Below are 12156 nucleotides of genomic sequence, written 5' to 3' on the forward strand. Positions count from 1 at the left end.
TATAGCAGATTATTTCGAGTACCACTCACCAACCAGCCTTAAATCAACAGAGATAATGCAACCTGAAATGCAATACCGAGAGGCTAATAGATCTATTCACCCATGCTATTTTCGGTCACTTTTCAGCTATATATCAGATTAAGGTGATAGGGACAAGCAAATTGTTTGAATTTGGTGAATTATCTTTGCAACGGTGACAGCGGGTCTTGTGTCATTCATCAATAATGGCCTTTTGTAATGGAAATTGATAGGGGTGCCATTATCAAATGGCGTATAATTTCACTGCATTAATTTGAATAAGCATGCCATTTCAACAGTGTCATTCAACATTATTTAGACTTTACACTTTGGAGATACAGCGGAAACAGGCCCTTTGGCCCACTGAATCCGCACAGACTAGCAATCACCCTGTACACTTAACACTATCTTACACACTAGGGACAATTTTTACAATTTTACCAAAGCCATTTAATCTACACGACCCACGCGATCACGGGGAAAATGTACGAACGCCTTACAGACAGCACCCGTAGTCAGGACCGAACCCGGGTCTCTGGCGCGGTAAAGCAGCAACTCTACCGCTGCACCACTGTGCCACCCTAGTTAGTAAGCATATTAGTAATCTCTAAACTAAACTAAACATGTTAGTAAACATGTACACTACACCCATATCCATGATTGAACCTGGGTCTCTGGCACTGTAAGGCAGCAACTCTGATTCATCTCAGATATCTAACAGTCAGGGCTCTCACTTAACTTTTTTTCCCTGTTGCCAGCCGGGCAACCTTGGCAGCTTTTTAGGTTGCCAAATGACAGTTTAGGTGGTCATTTAAGATGGTTTGCATGACGCGTGCGATAATGTGCTCGAACGAAGTGCTTAGTTACCAGTCGGAATTATGCTCAATGAAGCATTCACATATTATTTCTGCTTCAAATAAAGTCACAAACTAAACATATTCACCAATCAAGACATGATATACAGTATACCACAATGACATGCAGCAAAATTATAATACAGTATCTCAACTCTTTTTACACATTGCAATTAATGCAATTTTTATTATTTCTTTCCACTTCCAAACAAAAATGTGGTTGGATTATTCAGCGTATGATCAATGTGTCAATAAATCCTGGACCATGGTAACATATATGCTTAACCATGCACACTACAGATAAATGCAAGCATGTTTTCTGTGAAGGACCGAAAATTATCATGACATGGCCATAGCATGGTTATTGCTATTGGTACAGAAACACTCTCGCTTCCCACATAATTTATCCACAACAAAATATACAGGTTGCAAGGAATTTTCTAAAGGCATTTTATGATAATAGCTGTTAAAACTGACTACAGGTATAATAATAATAATAATACATTTTATTTATGGGCGCCTTTCAAGAGTCTCAAGGACACCTTACAAAAATTGAGCATGTAGAGGAAAAACATGTAAGGGGAATGAAATAAATAGTAGAGACATGACTAGTACACAAAGTAAAGACAGAATTCAATACAAAACACAGTATGAGGCAATTAATGCACAGATGAAAAGGGACGGGGACGTGGGGCTAAGGATAGGCAGAGGTGAAGAGATGGGTCTTGAGGCGGGACTGGAAGATGGGGAGGGACACGGAATTGCGGATCAGTTGGGGGAGGGAGTTCCAGAGCCTGGGAGCTGCCCTGGAGAAGGCTCTGTCCCCAAAACTGCGGAGGTTGGACTTGTGGATGGAGAGGAGACCGGCTGATGTGGATCTGAGGGACCGTGAGGGTTGGTAGGGGGAGAGGAGGTCAATGAGATATGGGGGGGGGCCAGATGGTGGAGGGCTTTGTAGGTGAGGATCAGGATTTTGTAGGTGATCCGGTGGGAGATGGGAAGCCAGTGAAGTTGTTTGAGGACTGGAGTGATGTGATGCCAGGATTTGGTATGGGTGATGAGTCGGGCGGCTGCGTTCTGGACCAGTTGGAGTCGGTTGATGTAGGTGGAGCTGATGCCAAGGAGAAGTGAGTTGCAATAGTCCAGTCGGGAGGAGATGAAGGCATGGATGAGTCTTTCAGCGGCGGGCGGTGTGAGAGAGGGTTTGAGTTTGGCGATGTTGCGGAGATGAAAGAAGGAGGTTTTAATGACATGGCGGATGTGAGGCTCAAGGGAGAGGGTGGAATCAAAGATCACGCCAAGGTTGCGGGCCTGGGGAGATGGGGAGACAGTGGTGCCGTCGATGGTGAGAGTGGGGTTATTGATTTTGCTGAGTGTGGCTTTGGCATCTGACAGGTTAAACATTACACTAACTGACGAGATGGCCGAAGGACATAAATGCAGCAAATGCTCTTTTGGTAATATATTTAAAGGTGGCAAGACGCCACATTATCGGACATTCAGATTAGATGTATGTGTTGTGAACATCAATGAAGATACCCAGTTTGTAAGCAACAAATTTAAAAAAAATTGTTGATAACCGCTTTTTCCATCATTCCCACTTCAGAATTAACGTTAAAATTTAAACTGAAATATCTCCTGACCAAATGTGTGATGTATTTGACCGACTGTAGAAATAAAACCTGGATAAATCCAACGTATAGTTGGGAATGTTGCTTATTAAATAATTACAGTACTGATACTCCATATTAAGAGCATTGATTTGCCGTTAAAATGAATTCTGTAATAACGTGTCAACGGTAGCAGTTACAATCGAACACTGCGGTTTTAATGTTTCACGTGTTCACAATTTAATTAATCCATCTTTATGGATTAAAACAAATAATAACATTGGGAATTAAAACATATTTGATTGCATTCCGTTATCAAACATAGTCAATGTTTGCTCTGAAGACATTTCCAGCACAATAGGGTCGGGAGGGGGTGTTGTGAATCAGTGCAGGATGGATAGATGGCGGGGGGGGGGGGGGGGGGGGGGGGGTGGGGGTGGTTGAGAAGGCAATTGGTGCGGAATGGACGGATTGATGCAGGGGAATTAGTGCGTGTTGGTTGGAGTAGGTAAAATTGTGAGGGGAGAGCGCGGGGGATGACTGGGGTTGAATGGGGGGGATCTGTGCAGGATGGATGGGGGGAGCAGTGCAGGATGGATGGGAAGGGGGGTCAGTACAGGATGAATTGGGGGACCAGTGTAGGATTTATGTGGAGTGGCAGGAGAATCAATGCGAGGTGGATAGGGAGATCAGTGCAGGATGAATAGATGGGGGGAGGGGAGCACACGGGATGTCAGTCAGGCAGGAATGGGGATCAGTGCGGGATGGAGAGGAGGTGTCTCAGGATAAGGGGGGTGAAGGGGGGCGTACAAGAGAGAGAGAGAGAGAAAGGGGAAGAGGAGGTGGGAAGGAAGGTCAGCGCTCCTCGGACAACAACTGTATCATCGCTGCCTTGGCCGTCCCTGTCAGGCACAGAAATCGCTATCAAAATTTGGAGGGGACAGGGGGGACACAATATCTTGCCGGCTGCGCGCGCATGCGCACACTCACATACACGCGCGAGGCTTCGGAGGCTATGTGAACGGTAATTTCAGCTCAATCCAGCGCTAAATGCAGCGGGACAGGCAGAGTTGAGCTTGGTTTAGCGCTGCTTCTCTGCGCTGGCTGTAGGCCTGGGGGCATCGCTCCCGTCTGACTCCCGACGTCTCTGGCCACCCTCGGGTGTGGGGGGGTGGCTCTCGGGTGGGGACCTCTCAAAACGGGGGGGGTCGTGTCCCCCCTGGACCCCCCTGGGATTTCTGCCCCTGGTCCCTGTCCATCGCCAAGTGCCGCCGCCAAAGGGGGAGGCAGTTGGGATCTCCTCGCCACCGCCTCCCCTCCTTCGCCAACCAACAGGAAGGTGCGGGGCCGAGCGGTGCAGACGCTTTAGACGGCGGAAGGGGGCCTCCCCCCTGCCTCCCTCCCTCCTCCCGGCCTCGGCGTGCAGGAGGGTTTGTTTTGAAAGCGCCTTTGGCGGAGTGGCAGGCAGCGGCTGCTATCAGGCCGGGGGGGGGACGGGAGGAGGAGGAGATGGAGCCGCTGCTGCAGCTGATCGGGGCCCGTCATTCGCTCTGACCCTCCGTCACGCCACACTTAGCATCTTTCCCACGCATTACAGCCGTCGCCGACACAAAACGTCACGTTCCTTTTCTCCAGAGATGCTGCCTGACCCGCTAAGTTACTCCAGTTTTTTGTGTCTATCTTCGGTATACCAGTATCTGCAGTGCCAAGCCGGGCAAAATGACTTGGCGTTTAGGTTGCCTGGCGGCACTTTGGGTGGTCAGTGGCACCTGGGCAACCGCTAATTTCGAGCCCTGTAACATTGATCAAAGAACAGTGCAGCAGAGGAACAGGCCCTTCGGCACACAATGTCTGAGTCGAACATGATGCCAAGATAAACTAATCTCCAATGCCTGTGTATGATACATACCCTGACATTCCCTGCATATCCATGTGCTTATCCAAAAGCTTCTTAAACACCACTAATGTTTCTGCCTCCACCACCGCCACTGACAGCATGATCCAGATACCCACCACTTTCCCCTGCACATCTCCTTTAAACTTAATCCCTTTCACCTTAAAGCTATGCCCTCTAGTTGACATTTCCACCTGGGAAAAACAATTCTGACTGTCCAATCTATCTGCGCCTCACATAATGTTACATACATCTATCAGATCTCCCCGATATTACAAAGAAAACAACCCGAGTATACAACCTCTCCTTACAACTAATATCCTCTAATCCAGGCATCATTCGGGTAGACCAGTTTTGCACCCTGTCCAAAGACTCCACTTCCTTCCTGAAATGGGACAACCAGAACTGCATGCAATACTCAAAATGCTGCCCAGCCAAATTCCTATAAAGCTGCATCTTGACATCCTGACTCTTACAATCATTGCCCCGACCGAACAAGGCAAGTACACCATATGCCTTCTTTATCATCCTATCCATGTGTTGCATTGTAAGAAACTGCATTTCTTGTACCTTTAATGGACACATGAGAAATGAAAGCTGATGAAAGGAATGATATCACTGTAGATTGTAGTCATGTACCAGTCATGGGACTGGTAACTCTGAATTCCTGTGTTTAAATTGTGACATGATATATTATAAAACTAAACAAATAAACATCAGAGATTGTGGAGCAGGATCTGACGTTTAATCCACATTATGCGGTTTGCATTCAATGCCACACCAAGTGACTAAGCAAGCCATTTAGATTTATAATGAATCAGATGGCCATTTAAAATAGACCGTAACTCAGTCTTAGATGTAATGGTTATGGTATTTTCCCATGATAAATTATGAGAAATTTAATGACCTTTTTCTCCGTCTCTGAGAGAATATTTCCACTTCCTTAGGGACGGCAGTGTGGCGCAGCGATAGAGATGATGCCTTACAGAGAGCTGGGTTCAATCATGACTATCTGTGGCAATGAATTCCACAGATGCACCACCATCTGACTAAAGAAAATCGTCATCTAGTGATATTAAAGGATACATATTGGCCAGTACTCTCCCGTTCAGAATCGTGGTACTGAGATGTCCACCATCAGCATGTATAGGACCTCTGGTTCAACATCTCATCTGGACTTCAGAACCGTCCAACAAACGGAGTATAAGCCTGAATTTGTGCTCAATCTCCAGAATGGAATTGGAACAAATAGCTTAGTGTTTCAGGCAAGAACACTGCTCGGCTGATGTAAAAGATCTAATGATGCCTTTATATTAAAAAAATCTCTCGAGTGCCAGTAAATGTTATTCCTGAAGCATAAAATTTATCAAGATAAATTATCTCCTTGTTTCTGTTTGTCGGTTTAATTGGACATCCATGAAATATGACATCAATTTTTTTTTTTTTCTATTGGTTAAATATTTTTGGAAGCATTGTTCATGCAGACAATTTTCAGTCTTTAATGTTACATTTTTTAGTTTGAGTTTTAGAGGAACAGCACAGAAACAGGCCCTTCGGCCAACCAAGTCTGCCACGATCAGTGATCCCCGCACATTAATATTATCCTACACACACTAGGGACAGTTTACATTTATACCAAGCCAATTAACCTACAAACCTGTACGTCTTTGGAGTGTGGGAGGAAACCGAAGATATCGGAGAAAACTCACGCAGGTCATGGTGAGAACATACAAACTCTGTAGAGACAGCATCTGTAGTCGGGATCGAACCCGGGTCTCCGGAGCTGTAAGGCAGCAACTCTACTGTTGCACTTCCGTGCCGCCCTACGTTAAAATTTCCTATATTAAAAATTTGTATATTGATTTTATCCAGGGGGCAAATCCATTTAAGATTTTTCAAAGTCCTTCCACTGCTGGCACTTTATGTGCTTTACGTTCTTATTCCTGCATTTTTTATTGATTGCATGGAAACAGACCCTTCAGCCCACCGAGTCCATTTCTATGCTATCCCACTTTCTCATTCACTCCCTACACACTAGGGGCAGTTTACAGGAGCCAGTTAACCTACAATCCCGCACATCTTTGGGATGTGGGAGAAAATCGGAGCACCCGGAGGAAACCCACGTGGTCACAGAGAGAACGTGCAAACTCCACCTAGACAGCACCCGAGGGCAGGATCGAACATGGGTCTCTGGTGCTGTGAGGCAGCGGCTCTAACCAGCATATTTACATCTCTGATAATTAATTTTAAAATCACCTCATCATTTTTAAGCCCTACAATTATGGAGTTCCCTTTTATCTATTTCTTCAATTCCTACTTGGCGAAAATTTCAACTGGACCCACCACGCATGTCAATAACAACTGTACCTGATAATAAATAATAAAAATAAATATTAACATTTTCCAGCGTGCGGAATACTAATCTGGGTCATTAATTTTTTCAGCTGTTGCTTTCTCTTTTTTACCGCCCTGCTTCTTCCAAATGGAATCCTTCCTCAATTAGACTCTTCAAGTAGGTATTGTACATCACGACCTTTTGTCATCTTACACAAAAGTTTTTCCATTTGAAACTTTGGTGAATATAAATCAAGTTAATGAACCAGCCAGTATGAAGCCTGCTTCTCTATCTGTAAAGTTTTATCAGTCTGTTCTCATCTATATATATTTTTTCTGTTATTGAATTAAAATCGACAGAGTTCTAAAAGATAAGATGGCACCAGAGTGTGGCGAGTCTTTGCCTGCTCTACCAAGAGGAAGATCTACTATAATCGGGTACAATCGCTCCACTCTTTTATAATCTCTTTCCTAATAATCTCATATCTAAATGTTTCAATGATATTTTACCCCATTGTGGACATTGGACTTTGTCTAAGGGCAGCAAGGTGGCGCAACGGTAGAGTTGCTGCCTTAAAGCGCTTGCAGCGGCAGAGACCCGGGTTCGATCCCGACTACGGGTGCTGTCTGTACGGAGTTTGTACGCTCTCCCGGGTTTTCTCCGAGATCTTCGGTTTCCTCCCACACTCCAAAGACGCACAGGTATGCAGGTTAATTGGCTTGGTGTATTTGTAAATTGTCCCTAGTGCTTGTAGGTTAGTGTTAGTGTACGGGGATCGCTGGTCGGCACGGACTCAGTGGGCCAAAGGGCCTGTTTCCGCGCTGTGTCTCTAAACTAAACTAAACTATGGAATTGATGCGTGATAATGTTGAGAACTATATTCTGCACGCTGTATCTTCCCCTTTGCTCTACCTTTTGTACTAGAGCTTGATCCCTTGTACCCTCAGACTATCTTTGATCGGACTTTACTGGCTTTATCTTGCACTAAATATTATTCACGTTATTCCCTTTATCATGTATCTGTAGACTGTGAATGGTGTAATCATGTATTGTCTTTCTGCTGACTGTTTAGCACGCAACGGAAGCTTTTCACTGTACCTCGGTATATGTGAAAATAAACTAAAACTATTATACTCTTGTTTGATTTGATTGTATTTATATAATATCTGATCTAAATGGATAGCATGCACAACAAAGCATTTCACTGTACCGGTACATATGACAAATATAAAGTGAAATCAATAACTATATCTTAAAAGTTCTCGTTAAATCCATATTTCTTGCGGAGCACTGTCATTTTCCCATCAAAATAGGTTTGGGTGTGGAAGCATTAAGAAAGAAGATCTGTGTTGTTTGGTGCATTATTTTTTTTGTGAAAACTGTGACTGAAAGCATTAATAGTTGATAGTTTATAGTTGAAAGCAGATACTTTTATAAAAGGGTGCATTGTGATGTAATCTCGCTGAAAGATCCTCATGGATTAAATTGGCCAGCCACCTTGTTTTCCATTCGTCTTAACCCTTTGTCAAAATAAATTCATGAGTTCTATGTAAACATTTTTAATGTTAGCTTGACTGCACAGAAGAAAGAAGTTTGGACGGTGCTGTCCCTGGTGTGTTGTAGGAAATTTAACCAACTTGGAATTTGAGTGGCACTGTGGTACAGCTGGTAGAGCCGCTGCCTCACAGCGCCAGAGACCCTGGTTCGATCCTGACCTCGGGTGCTGCCTGTGTGTGGAGTTTGTGTGTTCTCCTTGTGACCGTGTGCATAGGTTTCCTCCGGGTGCTCCTGTTTCCTCCCACATACCAAAGACATGTTGGTTTGTAAGTTTATTTGCCCTCTGTAAATTGCCCCTAGGGTATGGGGAGTGGATGAGAAAGTGGGCTAACGTTGGACCAGTGTGAACGGGTGATCAGTGTGGACTCAGTGGGCCGAAGGGCCTGTTTCCATGCTGCATCTCTAAAACTAAATCTAAAACTATGGGCGAGAAGGCCAGGACTGGCAGCTCACTGGGCTGCTACAGGCGTCAAAGAGGTACAGGCAAGAGAAGAGGGAGGGAAGTTGTCTCTTTGATGGGTGACGGCAAGCAACACTGCAACTCTAACCGCAACGCTGACCACAATCCTAACTACATCCCTGACCACACCCCTAAACACAACCCTGACCACAGCGCTAACCACAACCCTAACCACAACCTCAACACCAAACGACTCTGAACCTTGTACAATGTTGTACTGCATACGGTGGCTTGCACTATTGTGGTCTGCTTACCTAGTATATTGGATAATATATTGTATTATTGTTAATTCTATTTTCATTTATTATGTTTTAATGTGCCTCTAAAGCTGCAGCAAATAAGAACATCTTCCTTGTGACAATTAAACACATTTGACTCTTTTTGCTCAGGAAGGACAACAACGTGGGTACAGGGGAAACTCTTGAGGGAGAGTATATGGGTAGAACTTAGAAACGAGATTGCAAGGTGAAAAGTTTCACAGGAACCTGAGGGGAAACATTTTCACACAGGGGGTAGTGGGTATATGGAACGAGCTGCCAGAGGAGATAGTTGAGGCAGATAAATTAACATTTAAAAGACATTTGGACAGGTTCATGGATGGAAAATGTTTAGAGGGATGTGGACCAAACGTGGGCAGGTGGGACGTGTGTAAATGGGGCATCTTGGTTGGCATAGGTAGGTTGAGTTGAAGGGCCAGTTTCCGTGCTGTATGACTTTATGACTATTGTAGACAACCCAATAGTCAGTGAATATTAGATGTGCAGATGTGCAGACGGCTGTAAAAATAAGAGGGTGGTATTAGTGGGGGATTTTAAATTTTCTAACATTAACTGGATCACCCGTGCCATTGTGCCACCCTACCTTATAGCTGTTACATTGCCACCCGTTATTTTATCTTTCAAGAATCCAGAATCAAGAATGTTTCATTGTCATATGTACCCAAAACGGAACAATGAAATTCTGACTTGCAGCAGCAAAACAGGCCTGTAAACACATTACTCATAGATAACACAAGAAATAAAACAAAATTTAATATATTAAAAAGACGATATTAGTGCAAAACAAAAGCCCAAAGTCCCTAGTTCAACCAAGGCGGCTCATAGTTTAGTTAGTGTTTGTAGTGTTCAATAGCCTGATGTTTGTTGGGAATAAGTTTTTCTTGAACCTGGTGGTCACGGTTTTCAGGCTCCTGTACCTTCCTCCCGATGGCCGGAGTGAAATTAAAGTATGGTCAAGGTGGCGTGGGTCTCTGATGATGCTGGCGGCCTTTTTGAGGCAGCGGCTCCTGTAGATCCCTTTGAAGGTGGGGAGGCCAGTACCTGATGATGGACCGGGCAGTGTCCACGCCCATGTCCATGCCCACTTGATGAATTCTGGTGTTCTTGGATTGATAGCAGAAACCTGGGGTCAGGTCTCACGTGTATGCTAGCCTTTACATCTCCATGTCTTTCCCTCCCCGTGGCTTTTCACATGTCAGACTGACATTAAAGAATGCATTAATCATTGTTTATTTCAGCTAAATGTCAGCAAAGCCAAAGCCATCCTCTCCAGCTTCTGTAAACAACTAAATGTCTGCCTGCCATATGTTCACCAACTACTCGCTTGGCAGCTTTGGTTCAATCCAAAACACCACGGTCTTTGAAGACTCCTTGATCTTCGATTCAGCTTCCTCTGCCACATCAGACCTGTTCCCCCATCTCGAAAACCTCACCTGTCGCTTCAACACCTTTCCCCCTTCTCCAAAAAGATTAGACTGACAGTTTTCAGCACAATTATCAACAGGAGAAGTTAGGCTTGTTCTTCTTATCAGCAGCTAGCTTAGGGAGGAGATTGGTCAGGATGTACAGATCATCACTGGTTTAGAGAGAGAAATACAGACTGAAGAAGTGTCCCAATTCGAAACTTCACCTTCCCATGTTCTAATCTACGGTATCTGCTTCCACAATCACCACCGCTGCAGCAAGATGTATTTTGAAGATTGTCACAGTGGAGTTGGAGTTTTAGCTATGATTAAACATATAATATAATTCGATAGATGGACACAAAGTGCTGCAGGTCAGGCAGCATCTCTGCAGAAAATGGAATAGGTGATGTTTCGGGCAGGGACCCTTCAGACAACATATGTTCCCTTGCCTGAAAATGTGCAAGATTTTCATATTCCATTTGACGGTGCATATGACAGTTAATCAGGATTGGCACTCTTGCACCGGCGCAAAGAGGCAGCAGGTGCATTGGAGCAGCAGCTCCTGCAACACATGCATTGCCTGCGGCGGCTGCAGGATTCCCCCAGCACTGCTGCGGGCCGTGGAGGGGTTGCCTCGCGACCCCGGGGATCCCCGGGCCAGGTGGCGGCGCTGGCGGGTCCCCGACTGTAGGTGGCGCCGGGGAGGCGGGGGCGCGCCCGCGGGCACGGGAGCGCGAGGCGGGGGCGCGCTGGAGGAGGCGGGGGCGCGCGGGCGCCGGGCGGTGTGAGAGTGGACCGCGAGCGGCGGCGGTTGGGACGGAGAACGGAGCGGGGCTGAGGTGAGGTGAGCGGGACCGGGGAGATGGCTCACACCCGGGCATAGGGGTCCCTCCTCCTCCTCTCTCATCCTCCACTACTCCTCCTCTCCCCGTCCTGATCTTCCTCACCTTCACTCCTCTCCTCACTCCATCCCTCCACCCTCCCCTCAACTTCCCTCCACCTTCTCTCCCCATCCCTCCATCTCCCCTCTCCCTCTGCACTACTCCTCTCCACGTCCTGTTCCTCCTCTCCCTTAATCCTCACCCTCACTCTTCTCCCCACCTCACCCTCACTCCTCCTCTCCTTCATTGCTCCTCGCCTTCACTCACTCCTTCTCACCTTCACTCCACCCCTCCTCTCCCTGTCTTGTTCCTGCTCACCCTTTAATGCTTAGGAAAGAACTGAAGATGCTGGTTTAAATCGGTAGACAGTCTGAAGAAGGGTCTCGACCCGAAACGTCACTCATTCCTTCTCTCCAGAGATGCTGCCTGACCCGCTGTGTCACCCTTGAATGCTCGCCTTCACTCCTCACCTCACCCTCACTCCTTGCTCTTCCGCGCTCTTCCTCACTCTCACTCGTTCTCTCCTTTTTCTCCCCGCCTCTCCTTACCTTCACTCCCCATTCCACCTCACCACTTCTTTCCTCTCCTCACCACTTCTTTCCTCTCCTCCCTCTCCCTCCTCACATTCCTTCTCCCTGTCGCCCAACACCCCACCTCTCCGGCCTCGCCCCCCTCTCCTCTTGCCCTCTCCTCTCATTCCCAGAGGTGGGGAAGGGTGGAGGAATCCTGATCCCTCAATATGAATCATCCCTCCCTCCCCTGAGTTGAACTTCCACCCCTCACCCTCACCATTCCTTCCTTATCCCCCCCAGTTCTCACACCCATTGCTGCCATCAACTCCCCTTGTCAACAGTTCTCAGCCC

The 12156-nt window shown here is 46.2% G+C and overlaps 1 protein-coding gene across 11 annotated transcripts in view; it reads left to right on the forward strand.

The window, feature by feature from the left end:
• The first annotated feature begins 11141 nt into the window (after positions 1-11141).
• Positions 11142-12156, forward strand: part of eps8 (epidermal growth factor receptor pathway substrate 8) — a 148856-nt gene continuing 147841 nt past the window's right edge. For 7 of the 11 annotated variants that reach the window (XM_033039541.1, XM_033039544.1, XM_033039547.1 and 4 more), the window contains exon 1: positions 11156-11256. The gene's annotated coding sequence lies outside the window, so the exon portion shown is untranslated. Of the gene's footprint in view, positions 11257-12156 lie in introns of all 11 variants that reach the window. The other 4 variants (XM_033039548.1, XM_033039551.1, XM_033039550.1 and 1 more) reach the window with 3 other exon arrangements.

This window comes from Amblyraja radiata, chromosome 21 (assembly GCF_010909765.2).
Source record: "Amblyraja radiata isolate CabotCenter1 chromosome 21, sAmbRad1.1.pri, whole genome shotgun sequence".
NCBI lineage: Eukaryota > Metazoa > Chordata > Chondrichthyes > Rajiformes > Rajidae > Amblyraja > Amblyraja radiata.